Genomic DNA, 18,357 nt, shown 5'->3' on the forward strand with positions numbered 1-18,357 from the left:
TCCCCAAGAAATTGTGAGGAGCCAGAAACTTAATGAGGCACGAAGACTGAGTCTCCCCTCCTGGGCAGTTATGAAGACCAGCCCTCCTTCCCCATCTCGTTTCTGCGTTGATACTTGAAAGTTTCTCCATCCAAACCCGATGCTACTCTCCCTTCTTTTCTGGGTAAATAACAGGTCAGTGTGTCTCCCCAGCCTTCAGCACACTCTTCTGTCTCACTTGCACCAAACTGACAATTCTCTGAAGAGCTCAGACTAGTTTTCTTTATAAATAACCCTGAGTCCTTTAGACTTGTCAAAAGAGGAGGGAGAAAGAAGCAATGAAACTCCCTAACTAGCTTACTTTGGCTCCTGGATGCCAAAGCAGATGTTACAAATGACACGACATCTCTGCTCAGGGCCTCAGTGTGGAAATTACTCAGCAGAGCGGACATGGGCCTTTCTGTTTTACTGCCAGTTATGAGCTTGTGAATAGCACACCACACTGCCCTGATTAGTGGATGTTTTCACTCCCTTCTCATAATCACAGGGACTGGAGCAGAATGATAAGAAGGGCTTCCATGATACAGTTGGTGGTGTAGCGCCGCCCTCTCTCTTCTCCTCCTTTGTTGTGCTCTTCTTAATGCAGACAACACTTTGAAGTATGATTATTTGGTTTTGACTGACTCACCTGAGCCATCAGAAGCTACACATTTTCCTTATCACTGTCCTGACTGAGGCTTGAAAACACCCGTGGGAGAGCGTCAATATTAGTGCACAGCTGTTGGGTTATACCATTCCCTGCTGCCTACCAGGAAATGTTGATTCTCCCATTGTACTGCATCTTAATTTTTATTAGAGGTTTATCTTCGGACCTTACCTAACTTTTCTGAAAAGACAGAGGGAATTTGCCTGTTGATTAAGAGTCCAGTCAGTATTGCTAAAGGATTTCTTCTGGGGAGCTCATCCAAGATTTCAACTCTGTCCTTTTCTCTTTTGAGAATGCAGGCAAGGGCGGATGAGTGAGCAAGAGAGGATGTCTGGGCTGGAGCTCATAGTGCTCAGGTGTGTATGACTCATTTTCTTTGGATCCCAGTGGTACACAGTTCTGACTCTCACCTTCCTTTACTTACTGAAGGGCATAGAAGGAAAACAAGTGGCAAGTGGCTGCATTTAAGTTCTGATAAGAGGGCACAGATGCTGTTTGGTAATGGAAAATTTACCCAGGCTGTGTATGCATTGAGCTACCTCTTACACAGTCTCAGACTATTTCCTTTACGATAATGAGCATCTATGTGATCTTAAACATACCAAAGATCACAAAGGGGATCTTTTAATATGTAAATCTCTCTAAAAGCAAAAAGTACTTGAGTTGTTTACAATGATAAAGACTTACTTTAAACAGGAGAAGAAAATTGCTTTCATCTTGATTTGTTAACTGTGATCAATTGGTAGAGGTGCTTGGAGTCCTGTGTTGAGAAGAATATTGAAGCAACCTCAGGGCTCAATGGAAAAGAAAACCATGATAAATTACATAAAAGGGAATGGAAGCATTTGTACTACATGCTTTCTCTATACCATTCATACATATTCTAACTATAATGCATTGCTGTTTGGAAAGAAAAGAAAATCCTCTCATAGCTGAGAGAGGGCTAGTTCAGATCAACTCATAATAGTGCTTTCTTATTTCAAGATGGAGGATTTACTGGATATACCAAAGCAGCTTACCTGGATAAATGTGACCTAACTATATTATGCAGTTCAAACAGATTAGGGCATACCTAGTATTTAGAATACTATGTACTATTCTTTTTGGTTCTATTCTCATATTTCTCTGGATTTGAGGTCGCATAACTTGGGTTATAACTCAGGCTAAAACTGCTTGACTATGGGCCAGTCCCTCAATTTCTCTGAGCTCTGGTTTCTTCCTCTGAAGGCTGATGGAAAAAACACACGAGAAAAAGATACGTCAATAATGTCACAGTAGGAGTCACCAGACATGAAGAGCTTCAAAGGACTTGTAAAATGGGAAAGGGGAAAACAAGGATAGAATTCACATGAGTATATATCATAGATAACTGAATAAATGGCAATTATATTTGAATCCTACTAGTCTCCTTATAAAATAGGTATACTTCAATGTTAAAATATATAGGAAGGCAAACAATTAGTTGCAGAATGGATATGGAATATTTAAAAAGAATATGGGCATTTATGTGTGAGCTAAGTGCCTCTAATGATGGGAACAGACTCACATAAACATTACTTTTTAATATTTTAGGTAAATATGTGATTCTCTGGATCACACAGAGCTTGATATGGTATGTCTTTTCTTTCAATGTGTAGTGACATAGCCTCTCCTCTAGTTCATAGTCAACAGAACATGTCTGTATTTTTTACATGATGGGATAAATTGGCAGTGACTGGGGTGCAGTGAAAGATCATCTGCAAAGCAGACAACTAGGAAAGCCAGGGCAATGGATGTGATTAAGTTTATTCAAACAAACTAAGACAAAATGAAAATGATGAAAACTTCAAAATGGGTGTTTATCAAATAGGTATTTCCTACTTTAAGATAACTAAAACCTAACTGTGGTTGGGAGAGGTTGGTAGTGTCTATCTGGTCAAGCACAAGCACAATAATTTTCCATACACTGTTCCTGCTGGTAGATCATCTCAGATGTCCTGGGCTTTGATCCTTGGGCAATGTCTCCTCCCAGTACATGCCTTTCCTCACTTCTAGAAAAGAGTCTGAAGGACAATCCTTCTTCACCACTTACCAACTTGTGATCTTGAGCAAGTACCTTAAACTCTCTGTACCTCACATCCTTCATTCATAAAATGAAAATAATGATCATATATTATAGTACAGTCACATTCTGGTGAGGTTTGAGTAAAATACGTGCAAAACTAAAAAAATCTGTGGCACAAAAATGTTAGCTACTGTATTCATGTTAACACCACCATTGATTTCAACCTGAACACCTCCATTAACGAACACTTGACTGATCTTGTACAGATGGTGCAAAACCAGTGGTGGGGAACTTCCCTTTCCTATTGTACAATAGGATAGGATTGTACAAGTAAGGATATTAGAAGTCACCATTTCTTCTAACAAGAAAAAACCTGGACAGACTGAAACATCAACTTTTCTTGGATCCATAGGCGAGGTCAAGACAGAGGCCCAAGGCAGATAGGCGAATACAGGTTGTCATGGAGCAGAGACTCCTCACAGAAACTGTAGCAAGAACCAGGGCTGAAGTAGGAAAATCTGGACTGTAATTGACAAATTGCTGGAAGCTTAGTGTGGATAAGTCAGAGTTTAAAACTCCAGGGTGACCTATCATTAATGTACCCCTACAGTTTTGTGTTTTACCACTAAAACCTTGACTAGGTTCCCACAGTAAATATCAGAGAAAAATCCTCTCCTGCTCCCAGCAGAGTGGGGGGAAAAGGAACCATTTTACAATAGGCTAGAGGAGGCTGTTCTTTTTAAAAAGCCTGCCCTTAGGGAAACTAGTTAACTGGCCCTAATTTGCATGGGTTTTACCAGAGCCTAATTGATCTGGGGGAGGAGAAATACTCAACTCCAGGCACCTCTATTCATCCTGCCCCACCTAAGTGGGGAGGAAAAAAAAAAAAACACAAAAACTAAGAAACCCTTGCAAAATTCATAGTCCAGAGGTATAGTCTCCCAACAGGAACTGTGGGAAGAATTGTTGTCACTTTAATGGTAGATTAGCACAGTGTGGCCAAATGTCCTAATTATTATATTCTTCCACACACTTAGAAGTAAAAAAAAAAAAGCAAAAATTAGTAATTTTATTAAATTTCAACCTATGAATACACTTCTGTTTAAACCCACAATTATATGGTCAATTAATCTTTGAAAAAGAAGGAAAGAATATCCATGAGAAAAAGACAGTATCTTCAACAAAAGATGGTGAGAAAACTTGCAGCAACATGCAAAAGGATGAAACTGGACCACTTGTTTTCACCATACACAAAAATAAACTCAAAATAGATTATTAAAGATCCAAATGTGAGACCTGAAACCATAAAAATCCTTGAAGAGATGCACAGGCAATCATCTCTCTGACATTGGCTGAAGCAACATTTTCCTAGATATATCTCCTGAGACAAGGCAAATAAAAGTAAAAATAAACTTTTGGGACTACATCAAAATAAAAGGCTTCTGCACAGTGAAAGAAACAATTGAGAAAACTAAAAGGCAACCTACTGAATGGGATATTATACAACTCAACACCCCCAAAATGGATAACCCAATTAAACAATGAACAGAAGAAATGAACAGACATTTATCCAGAGAAGACATACAGATGTCTAACAGACACATGAAAAGATGCTCAACATCACTCATCCTCAGGAGATATTACCTCAGACCTCTCAGAATGGCTAAAATAAAAAAAACACAAGCAACAACAAGTGTGGGTGAAGATGTGGAGAAAAAGGAATCCTTGTGCACTGTTGGTTGGAATGTAAATTGGTATACCCACTGTGGAAAACAGTATGGAGGTTCCTCAAAAAATTAAAAGTAGAACTACCCTATGGTCCAGGAATTTTACTACTGGGTATTTACCCAAAAAATACAAAAACACTAACTAAAAGAGATACATGCACTCTTGTGTTTGTTGCAGTATTATTTACAACAGCCAAACTTTGGAAGCCCCTATGTGTCCATCAACAGATGAATGGATAAAGAAAATGTAGTATATGGAATATTATTCAGCCAAAGGAAAGAATGAAATCTTGCCATTTGCAACAACATGGATAGAGCTAGAGGACATAATGCTAAGCACAGTAAGTCAGGTAGAGAAAGACAAATATCATATCATCACACTCATATGAGAAATTGAAGCAATGAAATAAATGAGCAAGGGAAAACAAGAGCGAGAGAGACAAACCAAGAAAAAGACTCTTAACTATAGAGAACAAACTGATGGTTACCAGAGGGGAGGTGCGTGGGGGGATGGAAGGAATAGGGGATGGGGATTAACGAGTATACTTTTCATGATGAAAAAAAATAATAAAATGGAAATAAAAGAATGCACATCTGTTGACTATTGTGTCATGAAATGAGAAATGTGAAAAATAACTTTACTCATACAAAAATACCATGGTTGTCTCAAGAAAAAGCATGGGTATAGTTTTTGTTTGAGTTGCAAGCTGAAATAGCCACCTTTTTCACAGAATACTTTTTTTTTTTTACATTTCAAAGAATGTCTGACAGACACTATGGTTGCCAGACTTATATATTTGGTACTCATTTTTCTAAAATGAACAAAGTGAGTTTGTTTCTTTAAGGAAAACAACCTACAGTATTTGTTACAGGCTATGGAGTCCATGCTTTTATGTAATAATTACAATTGTGGAAAGATTTTGTCTGTCATCATGAACTTGGCAGGTTCCCAAAACACTGAGACTTTCCTGATGAGGCTAGTGGTGAAATTAACAAGTGCAATACTATTGTTTGATGTTGTATAATAAAAATGTATCAACAGTTGGAATGTCTCTATAATGAAAAAATAAGGTTCATCAATGTGGTTTCAGATTCCCCATTATAACTAACCTAATAAACAGCCACTTGTTGTATTTCAGTGTAGCATCAAAGAGCAGTATCCACAAATATACGAAAGGTTATCGAAATACTCTTCTCGTGTCCAATTACATGTTTATTTGAGGCCAAATTTTCTTCATATGTTTTAACAAAAGCAACATATTGCATCAAATTGAATGCAGATGTGTTGTAAGAATTCAAAGGTCTTCTGTTAAGCTAGACACTGGAATGCACAAAAATGCAAATCAAGGTCAATATTCTCAATTTTTTTGTTTTGGAAAGTACTGATTTTCAAATTAATTCATTAATTGAACTCATTAATTGAGTATATCTTATAGTTGAGTATGATTGTTATATGAATAAGTAAATATCTTTAAACACTTCTCAGAATTCATTTCAAATCAGTAAATAGTGATAGATATAACTCACATGGACAGAAGTGCTTTCGTGTCCTCAATGATTTTTAAAAATAAAAAGGGCTTCTGGAAGAAAAAATTTGGAAAGCATTAGCTATAGTTCAGGTTAATTCTTCTCAAAATGTATTCTTCAGCAAACTTATTCATAAACATCTCACTTTTTTTTTTTAAGATTTTATTTATTTATTTGATAGAGACAGAGCAAGAGAGAGAACACAAACAGGGGGTGTGGGAGAGAGAGAAGCAGGCTTCCCACTGAGCAGGGAGCCCCATGCAGGACTCAATCCCAGGACTCTGGGATCATGACCTGAGCTGAAGGCAGAAGCTTAACAACTGAGCCACCCAGGCACCTCTCGATTTCTTTTTAAAAATGTAAATTATCCAACCCAGGATTTACTAGATCAGAATCACTAGATGGGGTCAGTAACTCTGAATATCAAATAATGTCTGCGGATGCATCTTATGTATAACAAAGTACGCTATCTTGTAGTATCAACAGGAGAATCTCCATACTTTTAAGATACAGCAATTGATTCAACAATAATCTCAGCTCACTGTAAGTACTCTTCTCTCAACCCCTCTACTTTGTAACCTCACTTCTTTCACATAGGTAAATGGTAAATTTTATTTTATCACAGCTGGTATGCAACAGTCTGTTCTCAAAAGCTGGATTCTAATCTTTTCTCCTTCACTCATGTATACCCTCACTGTGCCTACATATAATATCCCTGCATCTGTGAATATTTTCAGAAGTGATGTAGCCTGGGACAAAAAAGGGGAAGACCTAGGAGGAACCGGTAACCAGGTCTTTAGGGTGATGATTTTCTTTGGAATATGCTGGCCAAATTATTGATACTGCCCTGGGAGGATGAATCTGGTTACATAGAGTAAGAATAACTGGATTTTTCTTTTTTGTGATAACATTTTTTATTGTGATAAAAATATACAAAACAAAATTTACTATTTTAACCATTTTTAAGCATAAAGTTGCATCTAAGTGATAGGTATGAAGCTCTCCCTCCAAAGGGAAATGCAGAGTTAATCCTTTTTAGAAGTGAAGAATTCAATAAAATCTCTTATTACACATGCTAAGTACTAAACTTAGAGCTCCAGACTTTCAATTGTCCAGAAGCATTAAGGATTATATGTTTTAATATATTAGTCCATTATGTATTTTATTATTTTTGGCTAGGGAGGACCATATTGTGTCCCTGGGCAAGTCCTAGAACTATAGTTGTAAATCCAGATTTAAAATGGATCTCAAAAGCAAACTAATTTATCTACCCATTTGACAGTTGGATCCAGCCATGAGAACTCACCAACCACAGAAGCAGAATATTTCCTCTTTAGACTTCCCAGTTAAAAAAAAAAAAAAAAAAAAAAAAAAAAAAAAAAAAAAAAAAAAGTTATAGTACATGAAAATCTTACCTCTGTAACTTCAAAACATCAGCCCTAATTTCACTTCTGAAGAAATAATGAAGAGAACTGCCATGATTTCACTTGGTCTTTCTCCAGGCTTAATATCACTAGCTCTGTCAGATGTTCATCATGGACTAGGGTTTAATGCCTTTAGCATTCTCCTCACATCGCTGAAATAAACTTTAGTTTGTCTGAGTCTCTTTCCCAGGAGATTCTGTATTAAGAGGTGTAGATGACTCTTAAGATCAGAGAGGTGAGCTTATAAGAAGATATCTGACCAGCTAGAAAGATCAGAGAGGTGAGCTTAGAAGATGTCTGACCACCTAGATTACAGCCAAATAGCACTTTCTTCATTCAGAATACCATGATTATATGAAAGCAGCCTGAAGCCATGTGTGTTCCTTTATCAGACACAATACATGGCAAGCTCATATTAGTATTATTGTTATAAAAATCTTTAAAAACAATATTCACATCTTTACCAAGCTGTTCTTTCACAGCTGTTTCTAATTTTTTTTCTTTAAATCTAAGATCAGGCACTTGCATTTCTACTAAATTTTGTTGGCTTTAGCTATTGTCCCAAGATGTTAGTATCTTTTTGGAATCTGATTCTATTGCACAATATATTTTCCATTCCTTATAGCATATATCATGAAATAGATAATTATGCATTTGATATTCTTATCCAAGCAACTGACAAAGTCTGTCAGCAGGACAGGGCAACTGAAATGGAATTCTTTTATACTTCATTGAAATCTTCTTCCAAATTGATGGAGATTATGGTAATCTACATACCTAAGATTCAATCAGATTTTGTTTCTCCATTTTATCTATAAAATATCATGGACGCTCTTGTCAAATGCCTTGATCAGGCTAGTTGATATTTCTGGGGTTTTTTTGCCCCTAGCAATTTAATAGAAATTTAAAATGTATCACCTCTCAGAAGCAGGGTATTTATGAGATAAGGTCAACAGGATGCTTTAAGTTCCTTGGAGGAAAATGGACTATATACCTATAATTAATAAGAATAACAAAATAATTTACTTGGGAGAATCTTAATCCTTCTGTAACCATTCTCCTCTACTGGGTGAATGACTACCTGAGACAAGGAGACCAAGATAATACAACTCTGAAACTTCCACTGTGACGAGCAGATTTTGAACTTGAGGGTTTTTTTTTTTTTTTTTTTTTTTTTGAGATAAAGAACATTTCTTTTTTGTAAAAAAAAGAAAAGAAGACAATGGGGAGCAACTCTTTATATTATTTCCTCATTCGTCCTTCACTTATCCTTTATGCACACTTAGATCAATTGTTGCTAGTATGTTTTTCATGGAAGGAAAAAAAAAACCAACCAAACAAACAAACAGAAAAGACCTGATTTTCAGGCTCAAGTGACTCATCTAGTTATAAAGCCTGGGAGAGCAGGCCTTATAGCCGAGAGCTTGACAGATCCTTTAACTACTGGACTGTGCTCTGGATTTGAAGGCCGAAGTTCTTATGAATTTTTCCTGGTCCACTTAACTGCATCATCTAAACTTGATAAAAATGACTTTACAATGGCAGTCATTTTCTTGAAAATATTAGGATGTGCTGGAAAGCTACTGAGAATAGAAGGAAGTGAGCACTTAATGGGCTGGACGATTATAAAGACTATGTGTGTTGAGGGGGGGGAGTGCTCTGCTGTACAGAATCTGAATCAATTATAAACAAACTCCCTCCTTCCAGGTCTAGGAGCCCAGAAACCCCTTCACACCAGACTAAGGATGCCAGGAAAAATCAATAAGCTATTGAATTGAGTTCTCTGGGGGAGAACACAGTGTATTTTGTAATTTCAAAATAGCTCTTTTATTAGAGAGCTGAAGAGGGCATAGCAGACATTACATTTCTATGAAATATAAGCCAGGCAACATTCAGATCTGTTTTAAAATTAATAGAGCTTCAATCTTTTTTATTTTGTCAATAGATTGAGTTGTGATGCCTGCTAACTCTGTCTTCCTTCTGATTTAGTAAGCATTTATTAAGAACAGTTTTATATTTCTCTAACTGCATCACCAAAGCCTCTCTCTTTCCCCTGGACATTAAATTAAGTATAAAATGAATTGCAGCAAAGCTAAATAAATAGATCCTTAATTTTCCCAAACAACATACATATGTATAAAAAAATAAACGTTATGGTGTTGGGCTTTGGGACTAGAGAAAAGGTGGTTTGTGTGTAGGTTTAGTTATCAAAATCCACAGCATATAGGCTGACAGCTTTTGAAATACATAAACTGTTTCTCTCTCTCCTGTTTCCATAGCAACAGAGTGCACAAAGCCTTAGTTTTTGCACATAGAGAGAAAAAAAAATTGGGAATGGAGTCTGGAATTGTCTGGAACAAAAGAAAAATGTAGCAAATGGAAAATTAAGCATCTCCAGTCCTTCAGAGCCTCATCCTTGCTCATGGTCCCTTGATGTTATTATTTACAATATGCATTGAAATGCAGTGTTGGGGTAGCTTTGAAGAGTTTGGTAGGGACTTGAGAGCTCAGAGCACCTCTGCCTCACTCCTGCAAGCCAGCAGCCTGTTCTGATAACTCATTGCCACCTTTGTCTTGGATGTTTCATTATGACTCCCTCCTTCATGACATTCTCACAGGAGTTGTGTTGATCAGCTTTTGTCTCCTAACCAGATTTCAGGTTGAATGTTAAGATCTCTCCATTTTCTGTATTCTCCCTCAGTTCATTAACTTGAAAAGGCCAGCAACAAGGCACTAAATTCAACAAATAATGGGAGGATGTGACATATCTTTTAAGGAAGGGCATCACAAAGCAAGGCATGGATACCAACAAAGCAAACAAACCCTAAGGGGTACCTTATGTGGGATTCCCCTGTTGGGCCAGGGTTGGAAGGTCTGCATCAGTCTTGAATGGGTACACCTCATCTATTGCCACAGATCTGTGTGCTTGTTCCCTGGTTTCCTTCAAAGGGGTTCATTGCCATTTCTCTGAGTTTGCCTTACATTTTACCTCCCCCAGAATGATGATCTTGGCTAGATGTATATATGTAAAATAAAGCCAATACAATAAATGTTTGCTCAAACTTCCTTCCTTCAGGTATAAAAAAAAAAGTTCAATAAGGAATACTAGTTTTCTTTAATAAAAAATGGAGCATTTTTTTTTTTTTTACTTTATAATGAAAGAAATGAAACTTAAAGAACCTGTTATAAATGGAAATGAGCATTGCCCAATTCCTAATATTTCCTTTTGGCCTGGGACCCTGAAAGTGGTGTACTTCACTCATATACCCTGTACTAACTAGCTGATAGTGAATTTAGTAATGACAAATATGTATCATAGTCTTCCTTGTTACCCCACTTCAATGAGCAAAAACATCTATTGGTACCTGTCCAGTTGCAGACAAGCTCTAAATGGTACAGTGAAGTCCTCAAGATGAGGTATTTGAATTGTTTTTGCTTGATTACTCCTGGAGCAAGAAATGAATTGCTAGTCCTTCCTGGTAAAAAAAAATGCATGTAACACTGCAATCAGGAAATCTAATGGATGCTACTGTGGCTCTTGGCACTCTGTACAGGGTTCTCATAGGGATTTTTCTAAATGGAGAACATGTCCTAAATATATAATGACATGATGAACTGGATTAGCTCAGATGAAGTCATTACTGCCTATTTGTAAATAATAAACCTTTTAAAGAAGCATATGAATGAAAACATATTTAACCAATAGACAACAATGGCTCCTAAGGGACTTTTTGGTTTGATTGGAAAAATAAATAAAACACGCTTTCTAAATTTGCCAAAACATATATTGACCTACTAGACCACAAAGAAAATTACTAGGTTCGGAAAACTTATATTTAAAAACAAACAAAGAAAAAAATAAACCCGAATACAAATCCTCTTTAAGCAGCAGCTCTTGGAAAAGGAGCTTTAGAAGTTTGCAAATTTTATAATCCTGAAAACATGTTATCTTTTGACTTGCTGAATGGATTTTTGCTAGAGATGGGCATAATCTATAGCAGTCTGTCCTCAAATAGTCAATGCTCTTCTTTGGCACTTCTTGCTGTTTCTCTTGCCATAAGTTAACATGAGCCGACAAAGAACTCCCTCCTCCCCTCTCACTTTTCAATTCTTGAAATAATGTTTTATCTCTGGTACTGAAAGCAAGACCAAAGGACTCCTCCTTGTGAGTTGATGTTGTCCCTACACACAGCTACACACCTGGCCCTCATTCTTTGAAGCATTTAGAAGAGGTGAGACTCAGAGTTCAGTCTTGGGTTTTTTTGGAGTCTCTCAGACTAAACGTGGACCTGTGGCACTATCTATTAGCCTGATGGTAGGCTGTCGTGCGAGAATGAAGTAAGTCTAAAATTCTAATGACTTTTCACTCCAGACCCCACCTTGTCATGTCATGGCTGACTCTGGGTGCAGCCTTCTCATTTCTGGCTATATGAATATCGCCTCTTCTCGTTAGTCACCTACAATGTTTAAACACCTTCTCCCTTTCTTTAGCTCTCACATCATAGCTTCTAAAATCTTGTCTGACTTTTCTTTGTATTCTTTAGTGATTTTAAAATTGCTCATCTGCACAGGTCCATATTACTCTTTTGTTGTCATGATGTGCTCACTCCATTCTTCTTTCCCCATTCTTTTTAACCTCTCTCACATTCTCAGGGAAGTGGCTGGAAATTACTTGTGCTGAAAATCCAGAAGGTTATACTGCACTATGGGCTCATTTGCATGCAAGTCAGTGGGGAAACCTGAAAACTGTGTTATGTTTCTCTCTGATTTTCACCACTGGGTATCTCATTCTCCTACAGACTTCCTCAGAATTTTCTCTTTCTTTCTTTATTCCTATTTCAGTACGTTCTCTTAAAGCAGTGCTTGAACCTCCTGAAAAATTTAGCTGCTCCTAAAAGTCCCTCACACTTACTTCTTACTAAGTCGTACTAAGATTCACTAATGTGGTTCTTGTGCTTCTGAATCTGCTTTTCGTGGAATGTTTTCATGGAGGCTAATGTTTAATATGACCCATTTGACACTTTTTTTCTCCTCTAGAAATACAACCTCATTTTCAAGAAAGATCTTCATGGAAACAAAATATTGTAACTGGTATTATTACGGACCACCCACTTGGTCTCATCGAAGCCTCACCAACAGTGCTCCTTGGACATCCACACCGAACTCTAGGTCTTCCAGAATGGTGTCTGAAAAATTCTGCTATGAACCATAAAATGACTACGGATTAGTCCAGTAGAGTATTAATCAAAATCTAGGATTCCATAAATAGAATTCTACTACCATTCACTTCCTAATCCACTCGTGCTGCCGTTCTTCTCTTTTCAGCTTGGACCTTGGTACTCACACCTTTCCGTGGCATGTAATGAACAAGAGTTTCTCCTGCTGTCCTCTGTCCAGGTTACTGATCCATGAATTCCTTCTTACAAGCCATTCATGGCCCACCAGACACTGGCTGCCACATTTTCAGTCACTGCATTTGTAGTAATGCAAATGACATCTTAATGACTTGAAAAACTGAATGTGGTTTCTGAAATGCCATAAGGAATTTATTGTTTGGGGAAGCATTATCTTACCCAATTATAAAAATAACTGTAATTTTTCCTCCTCACTGGATAGTCTCTATGATGTCACCCTTTTGGCTGAGTTTACTCAGTGAAGGGCCAGGAAGGGAAATACAGGAGAGAGAGGGAAACATTACATTAAAATCAAGGCATCTATCAATACATTTACTTTCTGGCTTTAGATTTTTATCCATCATTTTTTCTTTTTTAGGCTTTTATTTATTTGAAAGAGAGAGAACTGTGGGGAGGAGCGGAGGGAGAGGGAGAAGCAGGGCTCTGTTCAGTGGGGAGCCCAATGCAGGGCTCGTGCCCAAGACCCCTGAGATCATGACCTGAGCAGAAGGCAGTCACTTAATAGACAGAGCCATCTAAGCACTCCTAGCACTTTTTCTTGATTATTTAAATTATCATACACTAAAACTGACTTCTTGATTTACAGTGTCATAAATTTTTAACACATGTGTTTGTGTAACCACCACCACAATCAGAACCCGGAACAATTCCATCATCCCCAAAAACTCTTCCGTGCTATATCTTTATTTCCCCTTCATTACTGATCTAGAATTCTGAGTTGACAGTTCTTTTCTGCTAGCACTTTAAAAATATTTTGCCACTTCTTTCTCATCTCCATGGTTTCTGATAAGGAATCCATTTTCATTTGAACATTATTCCCCTACAAACAATCCATCATTATTCCCCTACAAATAATCCATCTCTGGATTCATTCAAGATTTTGTGTGTATGTGTTTTTCAGTGGTTTTTCAATGCTTTATGATGTGTGTAGACATAGATTTCTTTGGATTTATACTGATTAATATTTGTTGGGCTATCCTGAAGTTCAGATTTATATATTTAACCAAATGTGTGAAGTTTTCAGTTATTATTTGTTCAAATATTTTTTAAGCACTGTACTCCTTCTCTAAGATTCTAATGACACAAATGTTAGGCCTTTTATATTGTCCCAGAGATCCTAAGTCTTGGCTTATATTCTTGAAGTCTTTTTTTCTCTGTGTTGTTAAGACTGGATAATACCTATTAATCATTCAAGCCCACTCAAGTTGAGATTTAAGTTTATTTTCAATTTGCTGTTGAGCTCATCCAGTGAGATTTTATTGTATTTTCAGTTCTATGATTTCCATTTGACTCTTCTATACATCTCCTACTTCTTTGAAAAAGAGAAGCTTTGTTTTTCTATTCATTTCAAGAATGTTTGTCATTGTTTATTGAAACATTTATATAATAACTACTTCAAAGTATTTGTCAGATAATTCTAACATCTGTGTCTTCTTGGCATTGACATTGTTTGTTTTTTCCCATTAGAGTTGAGGTTTTCCTTGTTTCTACATATCTTGAATAATCATATTGGATAGTGTCCTGGACATTTTGAATATTATGAGACTCTGGGCCTGTTTAAATTTTATGGAGAACACTAATATTTTTATTTTAGTAGGTAATATGGTTAGGTTCAGTCTGTAGGTTCCAACCAGTTTTGCTTCAGTGGGCCATGGTTCCCATGGCAGTTCAGTGTTCAAAGCCTTTGTAATGTTATTCAGATTTGCCCTGCCTGTGTACCACTGTGTGTAGTGATCTATCTGTGGGTTCGTTTCCAAACTCTTTGTTACACTGATTGGATCCATACTTGTACAACTTTAATGAACCCAGGTGTTCATCAACAACTTTATGGAATAACTTTCTTGAGGTTCTCCTTCTCTGCCATGTCTCTATGACTCTCCTGTTCCCTAGGGCTCCTCTTTCTGGTCCTCTAGGCAGAAACCTGACTGAACTGGGAGCCAAAAGACAGAAGACAGCACCAAAAAGCAGTAAAGGTTCATCTCAATTTTCAGGATCACAACTCTGTCCACTGGAGAGGGAGGTTCCCTCCTTTCTTTTGGTTTCTGTGGCCTTCCCTTACATTACAAACCAGGTAGAATGTGCTTATTTCTCCATCATTTCGTGGGCATGGGTAATCCCCAAACAACAAGACCATAGAACTCTATAGAGTTCTGTATAAAGTTCCATATAGAGTTCTGTATAGCATATGAAGTTCAGAACTGTATAGAGTTACACTTTCTCCTCTCTGTGCATTTGAATCTCAGATGTACTATGTCTGTCTACATCCTCACATTGAGTTCTAACCCCATATTTTCAATCACCTAATTGAAAATCTGGGCACCTGTTTCTTTCACATACAACACATAGAACACAGACCTGGTGTCTTCCCTAAAACAGCACTTCCTAACTTCACTGTTTTGGTCTGGAGCATGATCAGTTGTCTTCTGTTCACCAAACTGAAAATTAGCTTTGATTTATATTCCCTCAATTTACAAATTGTCTTCAGGTACTATCAATTCTTTCTTTGGCCTTTTTAAAAATTTGCTTGTTTATTTCCATCCTCTCAATATTAGTCTAAGCCCTTAATATCTGAAGTCAAGATAATAGTGGTAGACATTATTACTAATATTACTACTACTGCTGCTGCTCACTACCACCACCACCACAACCACCACCATCATTCATTGGATATCTATTACAAATCTTTGGAACAGACCCTGGGTATATGCCCTAGTCACAGTCCTAAAAAGTAGAATTTGATGTTCTCAAGTCACAGACAGGTGAACTGTGATTTCATGCCTGACTAAGTGGAGAGTGAGAGCTAAAACTCAACCCAAGTTACACTCAATATGTACCCCACCCCCCTACATCATATTACAAAAAATCCATTCAGAGACCTGGAGGAAGCTTCTTTCTTTGAACAAAGGTACTGTCTGCTTCTTAAAACAGTGTAGTATGCTCATGGCCTCCACCTGCCCAATGGGGTTCCTTTTCCAATTCACAAAAAGTTATATTTATGCTGGTAGTAGACTAAATTTAAGAAAGGAAAGGAAGAGCTTTGTTCAGGGCAATATAAGTAGTACAGTTATCGAGATAGGTTTGGAATTCTGGTCTCTCTGTCTCTTGTATGAACTCCCTAGACCCAGTTTCCCATAAAACTTATTGGCACATCAACATAAGAATAATCATCCTAAGCTATGGCTTTAATCGTGTAATTTTGCTGCTTAAAGACCTTCATGACTTCCCATGATCTATAAGATGAAGAGAGAGTACTTGGCCTAAAACTTGATTTGATGTCAGCAAAACTGTCTCACTTTTTTTCCTAGCCTGTCCAGGGTTGTACTCCAAAAAGAAGAATCCAAATTACCCAGATGTGGCATGATTTTGTTTGTTTGCTACCTTTGATTTTATTATTTTCTGTATCAGAAAGTCTTCACCGTCCATTCTTGTACACTCCAGCTGTCCTACTCATTCTTCAGCCTACTTTTACTACAATCATCCCATCATTGCCTCACCAGAAGTGATGCTCTCTGGTCATCTAGTAAATTTTGTGTGTGTGCATTTCTTTTATGGTTACATCATTGCAATCACACTACAGTATCTACGACTATATGGTATTAACTCATTCCTGGGAGATCCAAATTAAGTTTGCATCCATATTCATCACTGAATCCTTATCATACCCAGGAGAGTATCAGATATATAGAGATGTCAATAAATGTCTCTGAACAGTATGCTCTATTAAAACTAAACTAGAATTTCAGAAAGTAGAGCAAAGGTACTACAAGGGCCCTGAAAATGCCACCTTGTGAATTTTAAAGAACAGTAACTGAACCACATTTTTTCAAAAGTTGTAGACTTAATAAAACCCCATAACTAGGCATTATTTTATGAAGTTGCTTATTTCAATTGTGAGAATGGGAATAGGTAGACAGGTTCCTAGAAGTGATACTGCTAAGGTCAAAAATATTAATATAGGGGCGCCTGGGTGGCTTAGAGGGTTAAGCCTCTGCCTTCGGCTTAGGTCATGGTCTCAGGGTCCTGGGCGTCGGGCTCTCTGCTCAGCGGGGAGCCTGCTTCCCCCCTTCTCTCTTTCTGCCTGCCTCTCTGCCTACTTATGATCTCTCTCTCTGTGTCAAATAAATAAATAAAAAATCTTAAAAAAAATATTAATATATATTTAAAGCATCTGACATTCTACTATATACTAAGGCTCTTCTGTTTCACAAAATTTGCTCTGAAGTGCAGCTGCTTTGTGTTTACTGTTGAATTAAAAATTTAAAAGTGCAAGTGTTCTGACCCCACCTTCCATGATATTGATATGCTTTATTTAATTAGCAGTACCCCATTTTTTTCCATTTAAGATCATGCAAAACGTTATTATGATACTAATTCTGTAATGAACATTTTGATATATATACTATTTTTTTAACTGTTACAGTTTCATTTATTTATTAGCATTTTCCTATCACAAAGCGGTATTTTCCTTCATACTCAGTAAACTACCCCAAGGCAGACCAAATGCAGTAAAGAATTGCCAAAATCAAGTTCTATCCCAGTTCTAATTTTTGTACAACAGTTAGTTCCCCCGAAGGGGGTGCACGGTTCCTGGAAGTACTGCAATACCAGGTCGATGTGTGGAGTGGACGGAGCAAGCTCCTATTCCATATACTATTTTTAAAGATTTATTTAATTAGAAATAGAGAGAGAACATGCACACAAGTCGGGGGAGAGGCAGAGGGAGAGGAAGAGAGAGAATCCTCAAGCAGACTCCCAGCTGAGTGTGGAACCTGAGATGGGGCTCAATCCCAGGACCTTGAGATCATGACCTGAGCTGAAATCAAGTCAGACACTTAACTGACTGAGACACACAGGAGCCCATATATAAACTATTTTTTGAACCACACCTTTTAAAATTTCCTAAGGTAGGTTTCTAGAAGTGAAGTTACTGAGTCTAACAATAAACACTTTCTGAAGGCCCTTAACACATACTTCCAAAATGCTCTGTAGAAACCGAGTATCAATTTCTACTCTCCCTAGCAGGATATCATAGTGTCCATTGATTATCCTTTCCCCATCACTAAGCATTGCACTGAAGAAAAAACCTTTCCAGTATAACAAGTTTATTAATCTTGTTATTCAATTACATCTAAAAATAAGGATGGAATCTCTTTCAAACACTTATTGCCCATGTTTTTCCTAAACTTTGATCCTGTGATATTAATAAATGACAGACAAAACCCATTTTTTTTTCTGACAGTAGATTTTGGTCCTCATAGACCAGTTAGAAGAGGCCCTTTAATAATATATTAATAACTAATATTAATCAAACTGAGGGTTCCTGGAGGTGAGGGGGTGGGAGGGATGGGATTGCTGGGGGATGGACACTGGAGAGGGTATGTGCTATGGTGAGTGCTGTGAATTGTGTAAGCCTAATGAATCACAGACCTGTACCTCTGAAACAAATAATACATTCTATGTTAACAAAAAAAAAAACAACCAATAACCAATGTTAATCCTATTGCATTTTGTAAGTTAAGAAACATTTCAGTGGATT

The 18,357-nt window shown here is 37.3% G+C and overlaps 1 pseudogene; it reads right to left on the bottom strand.

The window, feature by feature from the left end:
• Positions 1-17,392: 17,392 nt before the first annotated feature.
• On the bottom strand, positions 17,393-17,511 carry LOC123945236 (annotated as a pseudogene).
• Between the last annotated feature and the right edge of the window lie 846 nt (positions 17,512-18,357).

This window comes from Meles meles, chromosome 6 (assembly GCF_922984935.1).
Source record: "Meles meles chromosome 6, mMelMel3.1 paternal haplotype, whole genome shotgun sequence".
Taxonomy (NCBI): Eukaryota; Metazoa; Chordata; class Mammalia; order Carnivora; family Mustelidae; genus Meles; species Meles meles.